The sequence below is a fragment of the Hyposmocoma kahamanoa genome, unplaced genomic scaffold, assembly GCF_003589595.1.
Source record: "Hyposmocoma kahamanoa isolate Upper Pololo Valley unplaced genomic scaffold, ASM358959v1 88, whole genome shotgun sequence".
NCBI lineage: Eukaryota > Metazoa > Arthropoda > Insecta > Lepidoptera > Cosmopterigidae > Hyposmocoma > Hyposmocoma kahamanoa.
This window is the reverse complement of record NW_020654466.1, coordinates 12,918,370-12,944,728: the sequence shown is the minus strand read 5'-3', so window position 1 is coordinate 12,944,728 and position 26,359 is coordinate 12,918,370. Positions and strand designations below refer to the sequence as shown.

The following is a 26,359-nucleotide window of genomic DNA, read 5'->3' as shown; positions in this document are numbered from 1 at the left end:
AGATTAGCGTAGGACATTTCTAACATCGATTTGTATCACCACATCGCTACCACCGCGAGCGATCGCGTCGCCGTTCGAGTATCCTGAAAAGAACCTGAGGCGAGCGGCTGGGAGAACGAAGAATCCAGACATTGATTCGCAGAGAATCAGAATGATATATATATAAGTCAAACAAGTACATTGAATTATTCTGTGTTGCTTGTCCTTTTTAATCTTTAATGTCCTTAGTTTCCTTTTAACGTAATTTTTTTTTTTCATCATTCAATTCACTACATCGAGTAGGAATTCACGAAGGCAGGCAGTAGATAACTTTAGGAATTTAGAAATACTTTTAGAAGGAGTTGAAATGGCGAATCCTCCACCAGTAGATCCTGAAACAATTTTCAAAATATTAAGACCTGTACCAGAGTTTCATGGGAACCCGAATTTAAGATTTGCGAAGAAGATTTGCGCAGCTTATCTCAGAAATCCACCGGGCAATGAGCTATCTAATCTTTGCTTAATTAACGACATATTAAATAAAATTACTGGACCAGCCGCACGAACAATAAATTCAAATGGCGTTCCAGACAGCCGGCTTGGCAGTAGAAACTCTTTAATAAATAACTTTTCGGATCAAATGGACGAAACAGCCCTTTACAATGACCTGTCTGTTGCCACGCAAGGGAATAGGTCCCCTCAAGAATTTTATGATCACTGTCAAAACTTATTTAGCACCATAATGACTTATGTATCATTGCATGAAGCAATTGCGACTACTATTGAGGTGAAGCGCACTCTGTATAGGAAATTGGCTATGCAGGCATTTAGGTACGTGGATTAAAAGAGCCCTTAGGTTCTCGCATCAGGTGTATGCGCCCCGACAGTATCGAAAAAGCTTTGGAATTTGTGCAAGAAGAGACGAACATAATGTACATGCAACAGAGAATCGACAATACGTCAGAAAGGGAATTCAACTCAAATAAAAATGTTCAATCGGCACCCCTGTTCATGCCGCCAGTACAAAAACCGTTCGCTCTACCTGCACCAATGCCTATGACTATGAATGTACCTTTTCAGCGTCCACCACTTCTTCAACAACCCTGGAAACCAAATACTTCAAATTTTCAAACGAATGGACCTCTTCAAGGTCCCTCTCGCACTCAACAGATGTTCCGCGCCATGCCACCAAACTATAACCCTCAGAGTGCAGTTTTTAAAACGCCACCTAGAAATCAACCCTTTAGTTCAAGCTCTAAGCCTATGAGTGGCGTGAGTAATTTTCAATCTAGATAATTAATGTCTAATAGTTTCCATAATGGTCATAATTCGATGAAATCAGGTAATCCACCACCCAGTAATTATTTCAAATCCCGTGAATTAAATTTGAATGAGTGTTCTGGTTATGATAATTATAATTACTACCACGAATTTTACTCTGACCCTGAAACTTACTATTATTATTCCGAGAATCCAATTTTAAAATTCAAACAAGTCCGAATTTTTAAGATTGGAGACTGCGTATCTTGGCCATGTGATCGGCAGAGACGGTATTAAACCGAACCCCGACAAAGTAGCAGCCATAATGAAGTACTCTATTCCTAAAAGTCCTAAGGAAATTAAGCAATTCCTAGGCCTAGTAGGATACTATAGAAAATTTGTCCCCGATTTTGCTCATCTCATTAAACCATTAACTCGATGTTTAAAAAAAGGAAAGGAAGTTATATTAGATAATGAATATATTAACTGTTTTAAGAAATGCAAAACTCTATTGACTAACGACCCGTTATTACAGTTTCCAGACTTCGATAGGGAATTCCTATTAACGACAGACACTTCTAATGTGGCCATAGGAGCCATACTCTCTCAAGGACCCGTAGGATCAGACAAGCCTGTGTGCTATGCCTCCAGAACTCTGAATGACAGTGAATGCAACTACAGCACTATAGAGAAAGAATTTTAGCAATTGTTTGGGCTACTAAATATTTCCGACCTTACCTATTTGGTCGCAAATTTAAGGTTCTCACAGACCACAAACCCCTACAATGGGTAATGAATCTAAAGGAGCCTAACTCCAGATTAACTCGGTGGAAGCTAAAACTTAGTGAGTATGACTTTACAGTCATTTACAAAAAAGGCAAAAACAATACAAACGTCGACGCCCTCTCCCGAGTTGAAATACATAATGAAGAAATAAGCTCTATCATAGCCAACCCTTAGAAAAACCACCATCCATTGCTAATAACTCAAGCACAGAAACAGTTCATATTAGCCTAGAGCACCCAATCCTTGAAGTTCCTATTACGGATGAGCCCTTAAATAAATTCCATAGAAAAATTGTTACGACTATTGTAGGTGACTTAAAACGCAGACCAACTGTGATAAAACCATTCGAGATCCACACGCGGACTTCCGTATAGACTTCTGAAAATAACTTGCTAGAGTATGTAGTGAAAACCATCAAAGAGTACGTAGACCCTAAAGTAAAGACTGCCTTATTGATAATTCCGCCTCTCGGAATGTATGACATCATACCAATAATTCAAATTCACTTTAAAAGTTCAGCTATGGATCTTGTGTTAGCAAACACTGAAGTCGAAAACGTCAAGGAATATTTACGACAGCAGGACATTATTAAGAACTACCATGATGGAAAAACCAATCACCGTGGTATAAATGAATGTTTCATAAGTCTTTCTAAAAGATATTTTTGGCCTAAGATGAGGGAACAGATTACTAAATTCATAAGCGAATGCACTACGTGTGGTCAGGCCAAATATGACCGAACCCCTATCAAACAAAGGTTCAACATTGTACCTCCTGGAACGAAACCATTTGAAATAGTCCATCTAGACCTATTTACCGCACAAAATGAAAAATATTTGACTATAATAGACGTTTTTTCAAAATACGCTCAAGCCTACTATCTCCGTGACGGTACAGCTCTTGGCATCATTCAAAGCTTACTGCATTTTTGTACTAACCATGGTCTTCCATTAACGTTAGTGACTGACAATGGAACGGAATTCATGAACCAATTATTTACCGAATTTACCCGGCTACATAAAATACAACATCATAGAACTTTACCTCGTTCACCCAATGACAATGGCAATATCGAAAGATTCCATTCCACTTTATTAGAGCATCAACGTTTATTAAAATTACAGCAAAAAAATGAGCCTGTAATAAAACTTATGCCATATGCCATTTTAGCTTATAACAGTTCAGTACATAGTTTTACGAAATGCCGACCGTACGACATAATTAACGGACATCTCGACCCACGAGACCCTACCGACATTGACTTGACCTAACACCTACTACAACAATATTCACAAAACCACAGAAACCAAATGAAAACCGTTTATCAAATAATAAATGAATCATCGCTAGCTGACCGTACCATCCTAATTGAAAATCGTAATAAAGACCGCGAGTCTGAGATTGAATATGAATCCCAATAGCAGGTGTTCATTAGCAACCCTTTTGCTAACCGCCAGAAGCTCGCACCCCGCTACACTCAAGATACAGTCCTAGCAAACTTACCTATTCACATTTACACGACTAAAAAACGCGGCCCTGTAGCTAAATCTCGATTAAAGAGAGTACCTAAATCGGCTAAATTGTTACAGAATCGTTCTAACCCTATCACCAATGACGGCGCAAGAGATAAGACTTGAAAGTCTGGACGACGGACCTGGACTACTCCCGTTTAGACTGGGACCGACTAGACTTGTAACACACTACCATACATTTTTACAATACATCCAACTTGACAATATTGAAGATAAAATAATGACCCAACAAAACGACCTTACAGACTTTAAGACTAGACTACCGAATGTTACCTATGTTCTATATGAATTACAGATTGAATATCTTTCCCTTAAACTTCAAAAAATCATAAGTCATTTAAGTAGCTTAGAACCTAAACACAACAGGAGAGGTCTTGTAAACGGCTTAGGTTCCATTATATTATAAGAGCATCTCAGGTAATCTCGACTATTTAGATGCTGCTAAATACGATGATACCATAAAAGCTCTCCAGAATAATCAATTAAAAATTACAGATGAATTTAACAATCATATTAGTATCAGTAAAGATTGGATGTCACTACATAGTAGTATAATATCTGAAATAGTTAATAATCAAAATAAAATTAAGTCTACATTAGAATCACTTTTGAAAGAAGATGCCTACCGAGAATCAAGTTTAATTAAATATGCCAAATTTGCTTCGCTGTTAACAATTATTACAGAAAATACTGACGATATTCTAACGGAATTACTTCAATTAGAAAATATTTTAGCTTTCACTCGTAGCTTCAGGACTCACCATTCAGTTATTAATGTGCCTACACTGGAAAAAATGATAGATAAATTAAAGTTAATTTATAGTAAAGGAAACGTATTAGACTTAGAATATCGAGAATACTATGACGTAATTAAGCCTGGTTATTATTTCATAGGTAAAAGGTTAGTTTCAACATTCAAATTTCCAATAGCAGATAATGATAGGTACGAACTGTATAGATTGTCCATCCTTCCCAATAAGTTAAACCAATCAATTATTCCTCCATATTCATTAATAGCAACCAGCAGGAAAGCATTCTCGTACATAAAAGTACTCCAGCAACTTTTGCTCTCAAGATACTCAAATGGTTGCTGTTCTAAGGGTGGAGGTGTTACATAGGCCAACTCTAAGTAAAAAGCTCAGATTGCATTAAGATATTTCAACATCGATTCCAGCACGCAGCGATCAGGCGCCGCATCAGCAATATCAATATACTCGTGTAACCTAGTTTATAAAATGCATTATTAATTATATTTTATTTTTTGGCATTGTGATTCTAACATCGAACGCAAACACTTGTAATTTAGCTTAGGAATCATTCCAATTAAATTTTAGTTTTTTAAAATCTTTTTGTTTTTTTTAAGTCCTCCGGCCGCAGCCTTCGTAGTTTACTACAGCGCGACTTTAACATTAAAGTAATATTGCTCTTATGTCAAATTTAGCAATCTTAAAACAGTTACACGGATGCAATAGCAACAATATTATTTTCAGTTTTATTGTCTTATTATTGATTTGTAATGATTAAAAGTTAAGTTGAACTTATTTATTTACATATATCTCTTCAATATTTTGTTTATTTCTTATTTAATAGCACATATTATTTCGTATAATTATTACAGCGCCATATATATTCTCCTTGGCGAAACTAACAGTTGATACTAGACATAGTTCCGAATTCAGAACGTGACTATCAAGACTCAGCTTGTTTTATTTATTTTTCTTCATGAGAATGCGGAATAATTATTGAAAACAACGTAATTTTAATAGATTTTATTATTACATACTTTTCTTTTTTTAACTGTCAAAATTCTCTGAATGTAAATAACATTATTTATTATTTATAAAACATTGGCTTCAGAGCCATCAGCTTAATGATAACAAATAATCAAGAAACGCACAACGCAATTTACATAAACTAAAAATTAATTCGTAAAAAGTATAACTACTAAAACCCGCCATTTTTTTAATGTAAATACTACGATAAGAAGATTCGGAACATCAAAAAAGAAAGAGATGGCATTATATAGTTCACGTAGCGTTATCTCTTTCCTATTATTAGTAAGGAATAGACAATATTGGGAAATCATTCGTTCTTTCAATCACTTTTGCAATAATACATTAGGTCTTGGTTGACTGGTTCGTCATGGTACGAATATGAGTAATATTATAATAAGCTCACTTTAAGCTTACATTAAAATAAGATTGTTTTTGGAAAGGTTATGGTAGGCCGCCAGAATTGTAGATGTTTTGGTAAGTCATCTTTCCTGTGTGAACTCATCAACGTGCGAACGAAGCATTTAAGCTAGTCAGGAAATTTTCGAAACATACAATCCAAGATCAACCCTTTTGTTGGATTACTAAAGTTAAAGAATATCTGGAAGATTCTGAGAACAACTAAATGTGATAGAGAACCTTATCGAATCTACGATGCGACCACGGACAATGTGACCTCAATTTAATTCGCAGCCTCGAACTACGTTATAGTAATAAAGTACTGTTTATTTATAGTGGAAGATAAAAATAAGTGTTATAAAGCCATTAAACAAGGGTTAATAATAATGTACAAAATATGGTAGTCCACTTTATCCACTTTGATATTAGGCCAAAATTCCTCAAATACTCAGTAAATTGTCCAGCCGAACTGAGTCCGAAGCATACTTAAAGATTTCCAGATCTACCATGGCAAACCTGGAGAAAAAGACGAAGACTCTGAAAAGGCGGGACGAAAGTAGATATATGGCACTCTTCCACGCTAAACGTTGTACGTCACTTGAGCCAGCTCCACGAGTCGTTTCGGGCTCCACAGCCATTGTTTGGCTCTTTCGCAAGCCCGCTACAGCCCTGCCAGCCAGTGGACGCAGTATTCTTACCGGTGTCGGTTTAAGATAACGATCCGACAGGTCTTATTTAAGACTGCAAAACCTACCTGGATGGAAAGGTTCCATGTGTATTCACTAGCAGAAAAGAAAAACGCCATCGCAGTAGTACGCATGACTTACGATGAAGCTCCCTATTTGGTGTACGAGTATGAGGTACCGGAACACCTTACCTCCGCCTCTGTTTGCCACTGTTGCGATAGAAAGTGCAAGGCTTAATGTAAGATGAGTACCAAAGGCTTAGGTGAATTGTCTCTGGAATAGTGGTTTGAGTTCTCAAGAACAGCGCTGAGGTTATCCTCAACCTTTCTTTTGGAGATATAAAGCAAGAAATCGTCCATGTATGAAAAACTGGATTTTTTTGGACTGGATTGTTGGTACGCTACCCTAGGGCAAACCGGCTCTTTGCTATCTCCAACAATTTTGAAGATAGTTAACCCGAAAACGACAGTTATGGAGAAGTCTCGGAGTATCATGCCATATTTATGGTCACCGGACAACGATATATAAGTACTAGCCCTTGTTGCCGGCGATGTTTTTACTTAACGTAACAGCCGTGTAAGTTTCACTGTATCGTAGACTGCTAACAAATCCATAAATACAACGCCAGTTATCTTTCTTTCTTAATTGAAAACCTCTTCGATGTGTTGCATAAGTGTTAGAGCATAACTTAGCCGTGAAACACGCCAACAACACTGTGTTTCAATCAAATCTTTTTTTACCCATTTGCATCGAGTTTCCTATTTTTGTCCACACTTTTACATCGCAAGGAATTCATTATTACTTCGCCTATTCCCTACGAGGATTGAAGTTTAAACTATTGCGACGATAACTGCCCAAACATTTGAAGAATTTGAACATTCATTGTACAAACCTTTTGCATTAAATCAATGCAATCAAATTGTGAAATTTAACGAAAATGTGAAACAATTCTTAATTGTTTCACATTTTTTTTGTTTACCTAGAACTTTAACAAGAACATCTCTTGGCAATATAATAAGCAGTAATAGTAACATGTATCGCCAGACACGTTTTCCATAGTTGTGATTATATGAAGGAAGAATATACCTTGGTTGGTAATTTAGATTACGCAGTTTACCAACTCTTGTCGTTTATTTTAACATAGCGATTTTATCTATTTCATCACAAATTATGTATATATTTATTTTACCGTGTAAATATAACATTCTACAGTACCTAAACAAGTTGTCCCAATCGTTTCTATATTTTTTTAACTGATATCAACGCAAAAGATTTTAGTAGTCTTATTTGTAATTTATAAATATCATCTAAGTATGTTTTATGTTATGTTGTAGGGAGCCCGTATCCAATTATTGAATCTGCCAGTACGTTGTACAGCATTCTTAATGTTTTTTTTTTAATTTTTTTTTATAAATAACGCACACACTCAACATAGCCCCGCACTAGGGAAACCCTGTGTCGCTCACGAGATAAATAATTGTAGGCCCATACAACTATTTCTCCCGACCCGGGAATCGAACCTGGGATCTCTGCGTGGTAATCCGGCATAGTAACTGTTCGGCCACAGAGGCAGTAAAGTTTTGTAAAGTGTTTAAATTTGTTTGTTTCTTTGTATGTTTCAGTAAGGAAAGTGTTATCAAAACTGCTCTCAGTTTCTTACATACATGGTCAGTCTATATGAGGTTTCCAGTGGTACATATGCTATGAGACCGATTCTAATACACCACAGTAACATGAACATACAATTACATTTATTATTAATTACTTTATTACAATTCGTGTCATCATCATCATCATTCATCATCATCAATGCATGATGAGTGTGCGCAGGACTCACTGGCCTATTTGCACAATTTAGATGAAGAGAGTGGACATGGATGACTTTCGTCTTTTCATAATTAATAATAAAACCAACATCGCGCACTTACACGATAAATCAAAGTTAGTCTGCATAAAGTTCTGAGGGTCGTTTACGTTTCTCTAGGCCACTAACAGGCACGTGTCATCAGCAAATTGATATATAAAACCCTGTCTGTTGACAGAACTACTTTCTAAATCGAAACTTATGTCACAGGCCAGCAAAAGTAAAATCTTTCCACTAACTAAAAAAAATTCGGCATCTAACATCGGACTTTTAGTCGACGACAAGTTGACATAAGGGGCTCCGGCTTGAGAAATTCCTCACTTGAGTTAGAAGTGGCCGGACTTCAAATTCGACGTAAGTGTCATCGATTTGAGGTAAATCGTAGGTCAATGTGTAAATCTCACAAACTCATAATATATGAGATTTACCATACGTATGAAGTCAGAATGAAATCTTGAGAAGCCAACTGTCAAAGTCAAGATCCTCGTTATGTCTTTACAAGAGGTCTTTGAACGTTTCGACGCGTCTCAAGCATATAGTCGTAACCCATAAAAGCAATATTTCGAGAAACAGACATTTATAATTTTAATCTAGGTTTATGTGTTTCATACAAATATTACTGTTATGGATGTTTGTAATGTTGTTGTATAAGTGTCTGTAGTATATTTCGCAATAATTAACATCAATTAGAGAGCCGTATTTGTGGAGAAAAACGGAAAAATCTATAGTTACGACCCTTCGTTACCCGTGCAAAGGTCGTAACTTAAGAATACGACTATATGCGAGGTTTAAACTTTAATTATATTTTTAAACAAAGTGCCTTGTGTAAACATACTGCTTTTTGTGACGTTACATTTGACTCATATTACGGAGTCGTATATTGAATTATTAGTTACAAAACCAAAAATATACTTTATGAGAATAAAAATAAGTTTCGAAATTAAAAACATTTATCGAGTTCTTAGGTTTTCGCGATTGTTACATATAGGAAATGAAACTATTTTTAGTATAGTTTACAAGCTTGACTGTGAGTGCTGTCTCTCTTATATTGGGCAAACAAAGCAAAGTATTTGTACCCGCGTCAAAGAACATATAGCTGATGTCAAACACCATCGCGTTAACAAGTCTGCAGTCTGCGAGCATGTCATGGATAAACCTACACATTCAATGAAGTTTGACAAACCCCAGGTCCTTGCAAAAGAAGTCCGTTATCTACCCAGGATGCTGCGAGAGGCCATTGAAATTAAAAAACATCCTAATTTCAACAGTGAAGATGGTTTCTCAGTACCACCAGTTTGGGATCCAGTATTTCCTCTAATGAAAAATCCCAAACAGACATAAGACTGCAGTACTAATTAATATGTTTTAGTTTATTCTAATTTCTATTATTAATTAATAATAAATTGAACTTAATAAAAATTCATTCAATAAAATAATTAGTAAAACTTAATGTAGCGTAAATTGGAACGTTTTCTTTGTAAAATTAAAAATAAGGTATTTAATTAATAACTATTGTACCTATAGTGAAAAAATAGGGTGGTTTGCATCAATATTAAACATAACTGGTTGAAGACTGTTCCACCTCAGTCAACCGTGACCATGGGACCTGTAAAGGGCCCGAAACGTCGGGAAAAAACAAATATACGCGATTTAAAAACATTTGTTGTTTAACTGAAAAAGAAACACAATCAATATTCTTAGTTATAATTTAAATCTAAATTGTAAACATGAGATCACATTAATTATTAATAATTAAAAGTTAAGTCCAGTTTTGGCACTAGTACTACGATAACAAAATCATAAATGTTATTACTGATTCTAAGAAAAAAAGGTTGTTTTTTAGATAAGATAAAGGTTTTGTAAGGGTGCTGATAAATTACAGGCACATGGAACTTTTGAACTTATGTGTCAGGGTTATGCGCGCTATGGCAGTGCCTTACCATCAGGCGCACGACTTGTTCGTTCCACACTTAGTATCATCACCATTGACTTACAAATAAATGGACGACGGGTCTAATACAAAAACCACGAAAAAAATGTCCCAAGTCAACCTATTCGAAATTTAAATTGTTATGTCATCGCAGTATCGCGCTGTCCGTAGAACAAATGAAGACTAAAGCGGAGTGTCGCGCTCTGTATACGATTTTAGCGCCTTACAAGTGCGGACACTTTTTAGCGCGGACCCGACGTCCATATAATTGTAAGTCAATGATCATCACAAAAAAATTTTACAATTATTAAGTATTTATATGATCTAATGTTTGTGATTTAGACCCAAATTATAACTTCGTTAAATGAATGAGTTTCTTACCAAAAAGATTTGATGGCTACACTTAAATATTTTTTTATATTAAAAATAAAAAAATTATAAATATTAGTAGCAGTTCAAAAAAAAATCTAAAAGGTTGTTTTTGCTACTGGATTGGCAAACACACTCATATATAAATAAATGGCTACACTTAAATTTTTCTTGTTAGTACAAGTAGGTACATAAAAAACGTTGTTTTGCTACTAGATTTAATTTATAATAATTAACGTGATTTCATTTTGTAATTTAGACTTCAATTATAACTTAGATCAGTGATTATGTTTCTTACCCAAAAGATTTGGTAGATTTTTGATTTTTTGTATAGTTTGAGTTTGTTTCAACGACTAAAAAGTCGTTGAAAAACCAAATACAAAGACACGACACAAGCGCATAGAAAAATTCATGAAGTCAGTTGGTTCGTTCCGTGGCTTAGTTGGTATAGCGTCTGTCACGGTATGCAAGAAGACGTCGGTTCGAATCCGACCGGATCGAAGGAATTTTTTCTGAGTGTTGGACCCCGATTCAGAACTCTTCGATAACCGAATTAGTCGGAGAAAGAGATTATAATAAAAATGAAAAAAAGGAAAAGGGATAACCTGTCACAAACGCGATTTGTTTTCCGTAATAACGTTTGTTCGAATTTTCATTACACCGAAAAACGAATTATAACGAAACCGTTGTTCTTTCAGGATATGTTGGATGTTTATCGCAAAGACACGATTAGGTTCGGTTAGGTTTGGTTAAGTTAGGTTTAAAAGAAAAAAACATTTTCCTCTCAAAATTACTATCGAGATTATGAAAATTCGAGCAAACGTTATTTCTGGAAAATGTCATTTCGAACTACTAATAAGTAACCCTTTGTAAGCCTAAAATATAGGAATGGATTAGTCTTGCATTAAAATAAATTAATCAAATTTGACAAAATCCACTTTATTTAAAATAATAAGAGTATTCCATATTACATTCTCGCTTTGTAAACAATAGGACGTTCGGTAACTTTCATTCGGTAACTGGGTTCTGAATAACGTTTCTAGCCTTTGCCGGTCGAGAAGTTCGTGTAATCGCACGGTGGCCGCAGTGGAGATAAAGTAAAAACGAGAAAATATGATGAACTATATTAAATTTTCACAAAGGTATTTCTTAAAGATAAACCAAATAATTTTAAGAACATCCGAAGTTAGGTACGTTAGGTCTAAAAGTGTCTTATAATTCGACCCCTCCGACGTAAAGTATCGTATGTCGAAATTGCCAAGTTTACACTTTTAAATATTCTGAATTCACTGAAATAAGCACAACACGTGACTTTAGCATTTCTCAGTTTTATTCGACAAAGCTCGTTACTCACGTAGAGTATTATAAAGTCCTAGATATCGGTTAGATGATGTATTAGATGATCACTCTATTTGAGTAACGAGCTTTGCCGAATAAAATGGAGAACTTTAAAATGCCACCCTGTAAACTTGGCAATTTCGACATACGATACTTTACGTAGGAGGGGTCGAATTATAATTGTCAGCATAGGTCACGTTGCAATACATTGACCTGGTGTTTTAGGTATGTGTGTTATGTGCACATCTGGATACATAACACGCGTATGACGTCATTTCGATTCGGTTTCCAATATGAAAGCTTGACGTTTGATTCGGGTGTTGTGAATAAAACTAAAAAGAAATCGGCCTACAACCGCTGGTTCGATCCGTGACTTTAGTTGGTATAGCGTTTGGCACAGTATGCCAGAAGACGTCGGTTCGAATCCGGCCGGATCGAAGGATTTTTTTCTGAGTGTTCGATCTTTGTATTAATAATTATAACAAACTAGTGGAGTAATTTCATAAAAAATAATTGAATATCAATTCAATAAAAATTTATTAAAAAATATTATAAAATGTACCTATGAAATAATTTTGGTAAGAAACAGAATCACTGATCGAAGTTATAATTTAAGTCTAAATTACAAAGTTTATAGTTGTATTTTGCCGAGAACTAATGTCATTGAGCTTTGGGTTTCCAAGTCGTAGCAGTAGTAAATGACATTATTCTAAAGATGAGTAACGGCAACATCTTTGACCAGGATCCATGTCCGTTTAGGACTACTACAACGAACTTATGGAACATCTTTAACTACTAATATGTCCCTGGTGTTTTCAGATTCTAAGTTGAATTTAGATATCTTAATTTTGTACATAACGAGTGAAGTTGTATTAAATTTTGCCAAATTAGAATCATCTATATCTATCTTAGTTGCAAAAGAATAATTGATAATTAATATAGATTTGCATATTCCTACGTTTTTACAACACCAAGGGTAGTGGTGACTCTATAAATAAAAATTAAAAACGTACATACCTAATATATTTGTGTAAAAGCGTTTAACAATGAGAAACTTTGATTTTTTGCATTAAAAAATTCAAATTATTTAGTATTTATTAAAATAATAAATACACAAAAGGTCGTAAAAAAGCACAGCATTACATAAAGTCGTATCCTTGATATACGATTGTTTACAAATGCAAATTTAATTTATTGAACGTAGATTAATAGTCGTAACAGCAAGTTACGACGTTCGATTCAACAATTTAAACCACCAAAATGTCGTATGTTGTTGAGTTACTACTGTATGCGGCGCATTATGAAAAAAAATGTGAATAAAATAAAAACTATAGTATAATCATTATTTGAACCAATAATTATTTGAAAATCTAAAATTAGATCAATGCTATTTAATTTTGGTCACTTGAGACATTTGAGAGATGTGTTTGTCATAAAATTAGATTGTAATTTAAATACTAACCGGCCACCTTGACGGTCTTGATGATCTATTCCATTCTAATACCAAAAACTAATACCGATGGTATTTGTTTCCACTTGTAATAAATTTTATATTCCTAACGAATACCAAGTTCTAAATGTTTCAATAATGTACCGATTCTATTCCCAACGAATACCAAAACATAAATTTTGGTACAGTCACAAACATTTACAATGGTTTCTAATATTTAATATTAGATATTTCCAATTCATAACTATTATTATGTTTTAAGGCAACATTTGAAATGTGAACTGTCACTAATCATTATTGTAATTAACTACTAGTACTTCAAACCACTAAATTGTTTGAAAATATTATTTCTAATAAAAAATACGCGCATCTAATATTCAGTCGGCGAATCGTCGTAACGTTGGAGTTGCGACGCGTGATTGGTCGAGCGATCGCAGAGTGCTTCGTCGCATAACATCGTATTTGTAATAACGATTGTTTGCGCGGGATCGATTTGAATATACGACGATATGCTATTCAAAAACTCGAAAACGGCTAATTTTTTAAAATTTTTGTTTTACAGAGTAATATTTAACGTGTCATTAAGTACGACACGCAAAAAAACTGATTTTACATAAAAAATTACTGTATGCGTGAGACGCGTCGGTTTATTTTAATTATCATAAACGTGCAATTATGTTTTCATTTCTCCTCCTTCGCCGGTCTTTTGTTGCTGCTGAGGGTTGTGACTTTGAGCAAAGTCAATAAATCTTCTCTATAGATGAAGTGAATAAATATAGTACATTGTGTACTTTTCAATTAATTTAATCTGAAATATCTGTTACGTTTGAATACCCATAAACTTCCTTTTACAAATTTAAAATTAATGTTTGCTAATGATATTTCCACTTCGTTGGAAAATTTCATTAGCAAGGGTTCGCTTGCCTTTTACATTACGAATCATTCTCATCCGTTCAATCAATTGATTTAGAGCGAGCGGAAGGACTAAATAGTATCACTAAATAAATAGTTCTTGTGACGTCATAGTGGGTACAAAAAATGTGCCACGCTTGGTTTTCATACAAATTGCTGCACTTGCGGCGTCTATCTAGATATAAGTCTGTGGTTACGAGAGTATTCGATTTTATGTGCGTAATGTTTTCAAAGAAAAAATATTATGACACCCACTTTGTAGTTCAATTCAAATGCTGCAGAGTTTTTTCTTACAACATAATTAGAATTTCAATATTGTTGAGATGTCGTCTCATTTTGCAATGAAAAGAGGAAAATTCTCTTGAAAAATTAAATTAAATAAATTTTTCTATATACAATATAAACGCCTCCAGCATCAAAATATTATTTGAATCGAACTTCGTTACTCGGTTTACTGGATGCAATTGCAATCTTGAATTGCGCTTTCTAGAAAATATACTTTATGATACTTTGTAAACTGTATTATTGTTGTAAATCTGAATAAAAAAGCAAATATGTTGAATAACAAATCCTAAATCCTTATTAATTTCACATTTATATTTAAATGTCAAATATCAAAATTAATAACTTTATAACTTGTAGTATCAAGTTTATTGAATATCACGATGTTTTACTACCCCGAAGTTCAATTATTTTTTTGTGAAATTACTCCACTTATATCTTATAAATTAGTATTACAAAGATTGAACACTAAGAACATTTTTTTGAATTTGATGGGCTTTATTCGAACCAAGGCCTTTAGCATACTATTCAGGCACGGAATGCTGAAAGCGTTGGTTCGATTCCTGCCGGATCGAGGAAACTTTTCTTAGTGTTCGTTCGATCTTTGTATTAAAAAGGTGGCGTTTATAGCAAATACAAAGATCTGCAACATCAACATACAGAAGTTCGTAAGTTCTGATTTGGTTTGTAACTCAGTTGGTTCTTACCAACTGTTGGTAAGAACCAACTGAGTTCTGGTTGGTCGCGGCGTCCTTTTGATTTAATTACAACACTTTTCTCAAAAATTTTGATTTAAAAATTAGCACGATGTTCATAAAGCTATGGAATGCTATTTAACTTATGGACTTTTTGATAGGTCAGGTGTTTAGCCAAGTCCTATTAGATCAGGGTGAGTGTCATCGAAATTTTTAAATAATTCAAATGTACAAGGACATAATAAAATTCTGTCAAGAAAAGACTGTCCAGGTTTTCGGGATTGTTACGCATTGGAAATGATACCATGCTTTTCGGATCTAAATCGCGTGTTTGTTATTCAAACAACTCAAATCAGTGATCCGTGACCATGAGGGCGCTTTCCAATTAGACGCTTATGGAAGCGCTACAGTGGCACGGCAGCCGCGCATCTGTAGCGCTTCTACTGAAGATCATTTTTAGTTCTTATTGTGACTGCAAAAGTGGCTTGTACGTTTCACAACTGTAGCGCTGCAACTGCGTTTCTAAATATTTTAGCGAAATTACAGTCAACTTATGTCTCAGAGCGACGGGCACAGTGGAAGTGCCACTCAGATCTTTGCGATCTAAACCTCTAAGTGGCACTGCAACTGTTATGGACAGGTAGTACCATGAGGAGCACGATCTTGCTCGTCCCGTCACTTGATATTTAAAAAAAAAACTTGTATGAAAATATATGAAAGTAGTGGCGTGGCTGCAGCTTCATACTACAGCGCTTCTATAAGGGACTAATTTGAAGACACCTTAAAAACTAAGAATTTGTAATGAACATTTTTTGATGTCTGAACTGAAAACTCTCTTAGTTTAATCATCAGATGTTAAATGGTAAATAGTATTTAAACTTTGGGCCAGCTTTAGCTGTGTTCCAGGCTATACAAAAATAACCATTTCAGGTAACTTAATTCGGTGTTCGACTGTATATACTAGGGCAAAAATATGTAGTATATAAGCCGATTAGCCTAAGTATAATCGGATCAATAATAATAATCCCACAGATTCTACCATCACGTACGTAAAAACATACATACCTATATACACAGATACAGAATGTCAATATAAAGTGAAACATACAATAGCACAACAGATTGATAACAACACAACTGCTCTGCGGGAAAGGCAGGGTTATGTTTTTGCATATACTACGTATGTGCTACAACACCTTACGCAAAGTATTTTTTTTATATTACGGTATCAAGTAACGGGACGAACAAGTCGTGCACCTGGTTGAGCGACATGCCTGTCCGTAAGAATTGAAGTGCCACTCTGAGCTTTAAATCACAAAGATCTGACTGTCACTGGCTATTGTGCCCATCACTCTGAGATATGTTAATTTCAATAGCACCCTTACTCTTCAAAACCGGAACACAGAAATGGTCACATTATTGCGTGGTGGCAGAAATAGGTAAGATCTACTGTTCCTGCTAAACCGACGCGCGTGTGATGACCAGTCCTATGTTCGCGTTGTATCGCGACGCATTCGCGTTGCATATGCGCGAATTGCATACAACGCGAATGCGTCGCGAGATTGTACGAATATGTTTGTCCGTCCATGGCGCTTGGCGGTCGTGCACACATGCAAGCCGCGCTGCTACGTTTGTACAGACGTTATCATACTTATCTTATTATACTGTGACACACGTTTACGTTATCGTTGATTAGTGCCATAAATAGCTTCCAGTAAGCATTTATGTAAACTGAAGCCAGCGAATGCACGCTATACTACACAGCGTAGGTATAGCATAACCCACATTTGATATAGACGCTATTACATAACGCTTTGTGTAATTAATAACCAACACTGCATTTTAAACTTCCGTGTTCGGAACACATTTTTGTGATTACATCGGGGTATTTTACGGTTGATGATGATACCAAGGGTTATTATTGACTCTTTCTTTCTATTCGGCAAACAGCAGTTTAGCGATAACAATATGTAGGGCAGTTGTATACACCCAAGCGCGTTCTATACAGACAAAAAATCTTACCAACAATGAGGTAAGGTCAAGGTGCCTTGAAGGCTTTTTGTTGTTTTCGCGATAAGAACGTAGTTTACTGAACTTTTTTGTTCTAGTCTGAGTGTTTTGGGCTTGAGCCTCAGATCTAAATCCGACACCGTAAGTAAGAGTTCTTCAGTTTGAGACCAATGTGTCACTGTTTAGTGCATTTATATCGATTGTCCAGTCAACAGCATATCAAACACACACTTTTGTCCGAATATCGCATCCAGTCCTCCAACGGAACAAGATCCGTCAATGTGTAGCTTGATTTGCTGCCGTCTGTACAACCAGGCCGCGCAATCACGTAACCAATTACGTTGTTCGATATTCAACCATTGGTATAGTATAGATAAAAGCTTATGCAGGTTTCGCTACAGAATTAAGTATTTTTTCACTTTGGTTATAGTCTGGGTGTTTTTGGTTTGGCCTAAATCCGTTATCTTAAGTATGAGTTCTTCTGTTTCAGACCCATGTGTGATTATTTGGTGCGTTTATATCGATTGTGCAAACCAGGCCGAGCAGTCATTTAACCAATTACGTTGTATTCACAATTTTTCACGGAATTCAATATTTTTTCCTAAGTTACTTAACGCAAAACTGTCAAACCACGATCCTGTTTGCTTTATATTAGTGCCAGTGTGTGTTTATGAATTAATAAAAATTGAATGTCATTGATTTTGATAAACTTTGATCCTTCGTTCCCACTAGTTCTGTTGAGTAGTTCCATTATTAACTAGTTCATATTAGAGATCAAACGGATATTCGGTAACTATCGAGTATCCGGCCTATCCGTCTATATTTACTATCCGACAGGATACTGGATAGTAGAACAATATCCGGCCGGTTACCAGATGCTTGAAACTAAGGAAAATTCACAGTCAGTACGCCAAATAAATTGATTTATTGAGATGATAGTAATAAGATAAACAGCAACTACAGGCTCGTTGACAATCTGTCTATTACTTGTAACTCAAACAACTATGAAGTTAGACTCCGCGAACCCAGTGTAGGTTAAATCTTACAAAATAATAGTAATAGTGTTGAATATTTTTTTATTTTTTTACACTTTGCATTTGACCGCTGATGGCCTTGACTGCGCCACCGGATGAAAAGGGCGAGCTGAAGGCTCATAACCCGTCACATAAATTACAAACTAAACTTAAAACTAAGTAGCGGGCCTGAGGGCGCCCAAGTGAGCACGGACCTCGGCTCAGGGCGCTACTGAAGACTTCCGCCAGAAGGACGTGGGGTCAATTCGCGAAACGCAGCAATTTTTGGTTCCCGAGTCATAAAAAATTACGTAAATTATATGTCCTTTTTTATTTTTTAAATGGTTAAGCACGTTTTTTTACATAAGTGTCTGCAAATTAAAACTTTAAATCACTTATATTCTTACGATGATTTACATAAACAAGGTGCAAACATCATTACCATGATCCAATTTTGTGGCTATATAATTGTTTTACGGTAAATTTTCAAAAATCCTCAATGCAAAACTTTTGTTTCTTCGTACATTACAAAGGAACAGAAGATTCACAATAATAAAATAAAAAACGATGTTATTTCCATAAAAATAAAAGACGGTAATTTTTATTTAAGCTTTTGTTACGTTAGAATCGTCATTGCAATGACGTTGAGTTTTATTCTCGAACGTTCTATGAGGCACTTCGGAGTGTTTACCCCCGCGCGCTGGGCTCTTCAGTCACGAATACGGCACGCTTGCTTGCTGGACACCGACGTTTTTGGACGAATAAGTCTCCAGATTTAAGCGTATTTCACGCTTGCCTACCATTCCCGTTTACCGAGTTTTCTGGGTATGTATACATTTTGTAATTTTAAGTCCAGAACTTTCTCTAAGGTTTTTTGTAAACAATTTTAAAATAGCGATACTTACTCTCTGCTTATGGCTTATTAAGAATATACGAACACAGAAATTCAATACAATCATTACCATCAACGTCATTACCATAAGATTTGCATGAATGGTAATGATGTTATGAAAATGGTGATGACGAATGTAAGGGATCTTACTTTCAGAAATTAATTATTTTAAGAAATGGGTTGTATAATAATAATAATATAATAATAACGACGCACACACTCAACATAGCCCCGCACTAGGGAAACCCTGTGTCGCGGGTGCCATGGACACACACATAGACAACCACAAATTACACCCAAACTCACGAGAGAAATAAATGCAGGCCATAGAAATATTTCTCCCGGCCCGGGAATCGAACCCAGGGACCTCTGCGTGGCAGTCCGGTATGGTAACCGTTCGGCCACGGAGGCAGTTAAGTATGTGGGCGAGGTGAATTATTTGTTAACTTTTATTGCCATAATGTAACTTTTTTCAACATTTCTGTAAGGTTTGCAGCGCTGATTGACGTCAAACACCAAAATGAAACTTATATATTACAGTCTATATATAGATACCAGTCGCTATCACGTTGACGCCAGTTACATTAATGATATTTTAAAAAGTCAAAGTCAAAGTCAAAGATTATTTATTCCATAGGTAAAATTAATTTACACTTGAAAACGTTACATTTAAGCTACTGCTCGTTCACTACGTTGACCCCCCTGAGAAGAACGAGCAAGAAATTCTAGGGATTGCTCTTTTCAAGTAAACTTAAATGCTATGCTAAACTTAAATAATACACTTTGAATCAAATTTGTGTGGATTCTGGAGCCATATCGTCTTTCCATACATCTTTATCTAACACATAGTCTTCAATTTTGTAATATGATTTTTCGATCAAAATATTTTTAATGTAGTTTTTAAACTTAGGAAATGATAAACTTGATATATGCTCCGGAATCTTGTTGTAAAAACGTATACAGTTCCTCATAAAAGAGTTGTTTACCTTGGTTAAACGAAATCGTGGTACCATGAGTTTGGACTTAGAGCTAAGGTTAATATTATGGATATCTTCTTTCTTATTGAAATTATGTGTATTTTTACGGGCATATAAAATATTTGAGTAAATGTACTGTGATGCCACAGTCATGATACCAGTCTCCTTAAACTTTTCTCTGAGAGAAACCCGAGTGCCTAGACGGTACACAGAACGAGTCGCTCGTTTTTGCAATATAGATATGGTTTGAATATCTGCCGCTTGACCCCACATGAGAATCTCGTAGGACATTATACTACGGAAGTAACTAAACTAAACTAGTCTAGCAGTACTAACGTCGGTAAGCTCACGTATTCCGCGGACTGCGTATGCAGCGGAGCTTAATCTGCTGGCCAGGGAAGATATATGTGGAAACCATTGAAGTTTACTATATAAGGTCACTCCCAGGAAGACTGCTTTATTAACAAGGTCTAACTTTCTCCGTTTATTTCTATGCTTGGACTACTCGATTTTACGTTAAGTAATTCAAATTTAACACATTTTGTCTTCGTAGCATTAAGCAATAAATTGTTAGCATTAAACCAATAAACTACCTTAGAGAGGGTATCATTAATATGGTCATAGTTAATGTAATGTCTGTCTGTTTTAAAAATCAAGGATGTGTTATCAGCAAACAACACTATTTCGCAATGGTCCCTCAAAGAATGGCAGATCATTAATATAAATCAGAAATAAGAAAGGCCCAAGTATTGAGCCCTGCGGAACACCCATTTTTATCGGAGAACCCAAAGAAGTCACACCATTTATGTCTACTTTCTGAATTCTACCGTTGAGATATGACGAGACAAGTTTCGACGCCTTGCCATTTACACCGTAATGTTCCAGCTTCCTAATAAGAGTAATATGATCAACGCAATCAAATGCCTTTGAGAGGTCACAGAAAACACCAATAGCATTCTGGGACCTTTCCCTAGCATCAAAGATGTGTTTTAGTAACGCTACCCCCGCATCGCTAGTCGATCTACCACTAGTAAACCCGTATTGTTCACTATGAAAAATATGATTCCTACCAAAATACGACAGTAATTGAATCAGCATAACCTTTTTGAATATTTTACTTAAAGCTAGTAAAATTGAAATGGGCCTATAGTTGTTAGGATCAACTTTCCTACCGCTTTTGAATAAGGGAAATAACATTGCTGTATTTCATTAAATCGGGAAAAACACCTTCGTCAACACACCTATTGAAAGCTACAGCTAAATGTGGGGAAATTATATCAATAACTGAGTCTATAACTTTAGTTGATATGCCCCAGAGATCTTCAGTTTTTTTAACATGTATTGACTTAAAAGCTTTTATGATGTCTTGTGGATTAACATGACGGAAATTAAATAAACTGCCACAAACGTTAACATTTTCCTTTAGGAGATCAATAGCAAGTGAAGGGGAGGAATTTAATGATTCTGTAGTGTTCACAACAATTTCCGAAAAGAATGATTCAAAAGCTTGGGCTACTTTGTCTTTAGATTTTATAAGTTTACTGTCTAATTTTAAAACTATATCTCTATCGTGTTATTTAACCCTGCCTGACTCTTTATTTATTATCCTCAAGTAGTTTTAGATTTATTTATCGATTGTCTAATTTTGTCGCTGTGAAACTTAACCTTAGCAGCTACACATACTTTTTAAAATATTTTTGAATAAATTCTAACATATTCTATGAAATTGGAATTAGTATTATAAATTTTCATAGCATATAGCTCATACAAACGAGACCTACTCTTATGAATACCTACTGTTGCCGAGTCGTTGAATTTAGTCTCTATATGGATAGTTAATGTTTTCGATTTAAATATATTATCAAATTCATTTTTAATTAAACCAAAAATCGTGCTATATAAAGTATTTGGTACCTCCGGTATATAGGGTAAGGAATTTAAACTATTGCCGATATTATTTTGAAATCTAACGATTCGTTCTGTGGTAATCGGTCTGCAGAGAAATTGGTCTACCTTCTTGCTCATTTTGCAATTAAAAGAAGCCAATTGGCCACTATGGTCTGATCTTAAGCAATTTATTATTGATTTAGACACTGCGTCTGTGTTACAAAAGATGTTATCAATACAAGTAGAAGAGGAGACAGTGATGCGAGATGGCTCTAAGAAAAGATTAATCAAGTGAAAACTTTTAAATAAATTAATGAGTCTTACAGAAGTAGAACAGTTTTCCTACGGATTTACATTGAAATATCCACATATTACTACGTTTTTTTGGTTGGCAAAATCCGCTTTAAATTGTCTTCCATAATTAATTCAAACTCGTTAAAATTAGCAGAGGGGGCCACATGAAATCTCAATAGTTCGTTCAGTAGAAAGATCTGTGATATCCTTACGCTCTTTAAATTTTAAGTTACGTTTAATAATAATCATGAATCCGCCTCTACTTAAGCTCTTTCTTATGAACATACTGACTGTTACATAATTTTCTATGCTGTTAATTGCTTCGTAGTCTTTCAGCCAGTGTTCTGTAACACAAAACACGTTAACGGAAATATCGTGCAAAAAAAAGACTTATTTCTAATGTTTTGCCAGAAAAACCTTGAATATTTTGATGTAATACATGGAAAGGATTAGACTTTTTTGTTGTCGTGTTTTTCAGTTTAAATTATGGTTAGTAAAAAGTATACTGTTGCTACTTAAAGTAGGAGCATTGTTGTGGGACTGTGTTATATTTTCTATAACAGCGTCCTTAATATTAAAAGATAGCAAACTAGCTATATGTCTGAGATACCTTATGGGTAAAAGTAAATTATCCTCAAAGAGAAAGAAGAAAAAAGAATTTATGACTATATTTGCTACCCCCAGTATTGCTATTATTGAAACCCGGAATTACCCGTAATAAAGGTGACGATGTAAAATTCATTGTTCATTTATTATACAACCCCTGTTGTTGTACCTAATTATTCCCTTCTGTCCTAAAACACCCAGACGTAGTGCTTTTTCGCAAAAATGTAAAATTTCATAAGAATGGGAATCTGGTAAAATATGATTTGTTTCTAACACACAAGCGCAGCTATTTTGCACGATTTAACCTTCGCTCGGTTCGCGGAGTAGCAAATTAATTTACTTCCATTTTTATTAACTCTAAAAGTAACAGTTTCGATATTGTTTCTGTAACATGTATTTCTGTTCATTTAGTCGAAAATGTAACAACACTATTTGTGGTGTGTTTACTTGGTGTTAGTTTCATGTGCAAACTTCATCACTGTTATTGATCCTTTTATGTCAAAAGAAAATATATTAACAAAAAATGTGGGTTTGTGTGTAGTATGTGTGTGTGGGTAGTAACTATCGACTTACAGAGCGGAAAAATATTTTATAATTGCATTTTATTATAAAATACTTATCCTTAGCCTCTTCTATATCTTCTTCTATGTTGAGTGTGTGCGTTATTATTATTATTATTCTCTCTTCACAAGGAGCTCTACTGTTTGCATCTTTATGAAGATTTAAAGCTCTGAGTAGCACTGCAACTGTTATGGACAGACGTGTCGCTTACCACCAGGTGCACGTTTTGTTCGGCCCGTCACTTGGTATCATAAAAAAAAACTTTGCTACGCCCTTACACGGTATCACTTGTATTACTATAGTCGTAAGTCTATTCATCTGTACCATTCATGGGAAATGCAAATAAATAATATGAATATGAAAACAGTTCAAAGCTGGACACGGATCTTTTTTGTAAAGAAATGCCATAGCCTCCAACAACACAATTATGCGAAAATTTTCCGACGTGCAAGTTTCATTACTACGTTTATCTTTACAGTTATCACAGGTTATATGACGTCATAAATATGGCGGACACCAGATTAAAATTTTTCCTACACCTTTTACATAACGGTAGGTGTATTGAAACATCTTCAATAGTGTACGCTTCCTCAAGCACCACACGGAAAAGTACTCACTTCTGCTTCTGTTTTTATTTATCGTAACAAATTTTCGGGAATTAATTCCCCAAAGGTATAGGATCATATTACACGTCAAGAACAACGCAACATGTAATATAAATGACATTGGGAAAATATTATTTCCTTCATGTCAACTTGTTCCGTCACTATAGGATAGAAACACATGAAATAGATTGAAAGCTTTTGCCTTATTTGGGACAATATGGGCACATATCGAAAAAAAATGTGAATTATTAAACAAATTTAAAAAAATGACACGCCCATGTTGGGCTCTTTTTTTTAATTACGTTGTTCAGACCACAAAAGCAAAATTTTTGAAGGGAAATCATTTTTTTTTTCATGTTTTTATGTTACAACCAATTATAAAATTATATTGACATGAAAACCCAGAAATAAAAATCGTGTTAATAATTTATGAACGTAGGTACTAAAACAAAGGTACATTTCTGATTTTCTTTTTTAACCGACTTCAAAAAAAGGAGGAGGTTCTCAATTCGACTGTATGTTTTTTTTCTATGCATGTTAGGCGATAACTCCGGTATTTGTGAACCAATTTTCATTATTCTTTTTTTGTTGGAAAGAGGGTACCTCCATAGTGCCCCATTTAATTTTGAAGAAAATCATCCACCTAGTGGTGACTGTTCACGCATGATTCACGCAAGATTCATTTTATTTTTTATAATTCATATATTTCATAGCGCCTAAATTTTAGTATAATGAGCATTTCAATGATTGATTTTGCTATTCTTTAATTCAAGGCGTTTTTATCTCTCAATGTACTTCAAGTAGTGAGAACCGATTTTTATTATCTTCTGTGTCAAGTCCCGTATAGTGGCGAACTAGGGAATTAATCCGGGTTTGCGCACTTTCCAGTAACCGATTTCAATAAAACTTGGTAATTATATGTAATACCACGTACTTTTGAGATCGGTTTTTTTAGTACTCTGTACTGAGATTATTGTTTGTTTTGATTGATTTCATTCGATCATTTTATTCAAAAATTACTTTGACAATGGCAGTGATGTCAATTTTATTGCATTGTGAAATACCTATCTTTTATTTATAACACAAACACCCCTCACATAGGTGCAATTTCTTTTTTCATGATCACGAGGCCCGTAATGCATTTATTAAGTAATGACTTCCGAAAAAAAAAAAAAAAAGGTCCGTCATTTTACCGATGAATGATAATGATAAACTAATGACAAAATGGCGCGGCTAATGTGTGGCCGCAGATGGCCGTCAACCTTGCGGACCATGGAATGGGTACCTTCATAGCAGGGTTGTTACTGATGCAAGTTATTTCATAGGATAAGTGCTGATGATTTTTTGGTTTAACATCAGCAGATGCTGATGCGGAGGCTGGTAGTTGCACACTCATAACATATCGTCGATGAATTAACAGTAGATCTAGATCGTAGATGGAATTAATATAACTAACAAGTAAATAATAGTAATATAATAATAATAACGCACACTGTACCGCATCCGAATCGAATCCCCCCCCTCACAGCGTTTGTTTCACAAAATTCCATTCCTTTGTGCTTTTGGTCTCACGGTATGTTTCCTGTGATTTATTTTAAAGAAACACTTACATAAGTATGTATTCCTTTTTTTCCTCCTTTGTTGATATTTTTTCTTCATTTTTTTATTCATTTTTTTTTAAACAGTGGCCGGTCCTACAACCACACCCATAGTTTAATATGTTAAAGTTTCGTCTTTATTTGTTTTAGGATAATAATAATAAATAAGAAAATAAAATTTTCTCTCAAGTAAGAAAATTTAGAGTTAAATAGATGTAATTGTGCCACCGCCAGTCCCGATCGAACTGTTTATTTCTTTTCTTTCTTTTTTTTTAATGTTCACAATAGTTATATTAAATAATCAAAAATAAATTGTACTTGCTAAACATTGTTCTTAACTAACAAATAACATAAAATTGATTAAAATGACATAATAATTGACTTACAACTACAATCAAATTATATAAAAATTCAATAGTTTATACTTGTTTTTTTTTTTTTCAATTACAATTAATGATCGTTACATTAGACACTATAATCTTATACTATACGTAGTCTTGAAAAAAATATTTCAAAAGCGTTTTTAATTAAATTAACAATTAACAATGATAATTATCTTAATCAATATTTTATGTGTATAAAAATAAAGGTATTATTTATAATATTTGGACAAATGAATGGTATTATAATTGCCTTTAATCTCTTTAGTTTGTGGATCCATA

At 34.7% G+C, this 26,359-nt stretch overlaps 1 protein-coding gene across 1 annotated transcript in view; it reads right to left on the bottom strand.

Annotated features, from left to right (window-relative positions):
* LOC113235938 (protein singed wings 2) overlaps positions 1–26,359 on the bottom strand; it is a 117,064-nt gene that overhangs the window by 2,012 nt on the left and 88,693 nt on the right. The gene's annotated exons all lie outside the window — the stretch shown is intronic.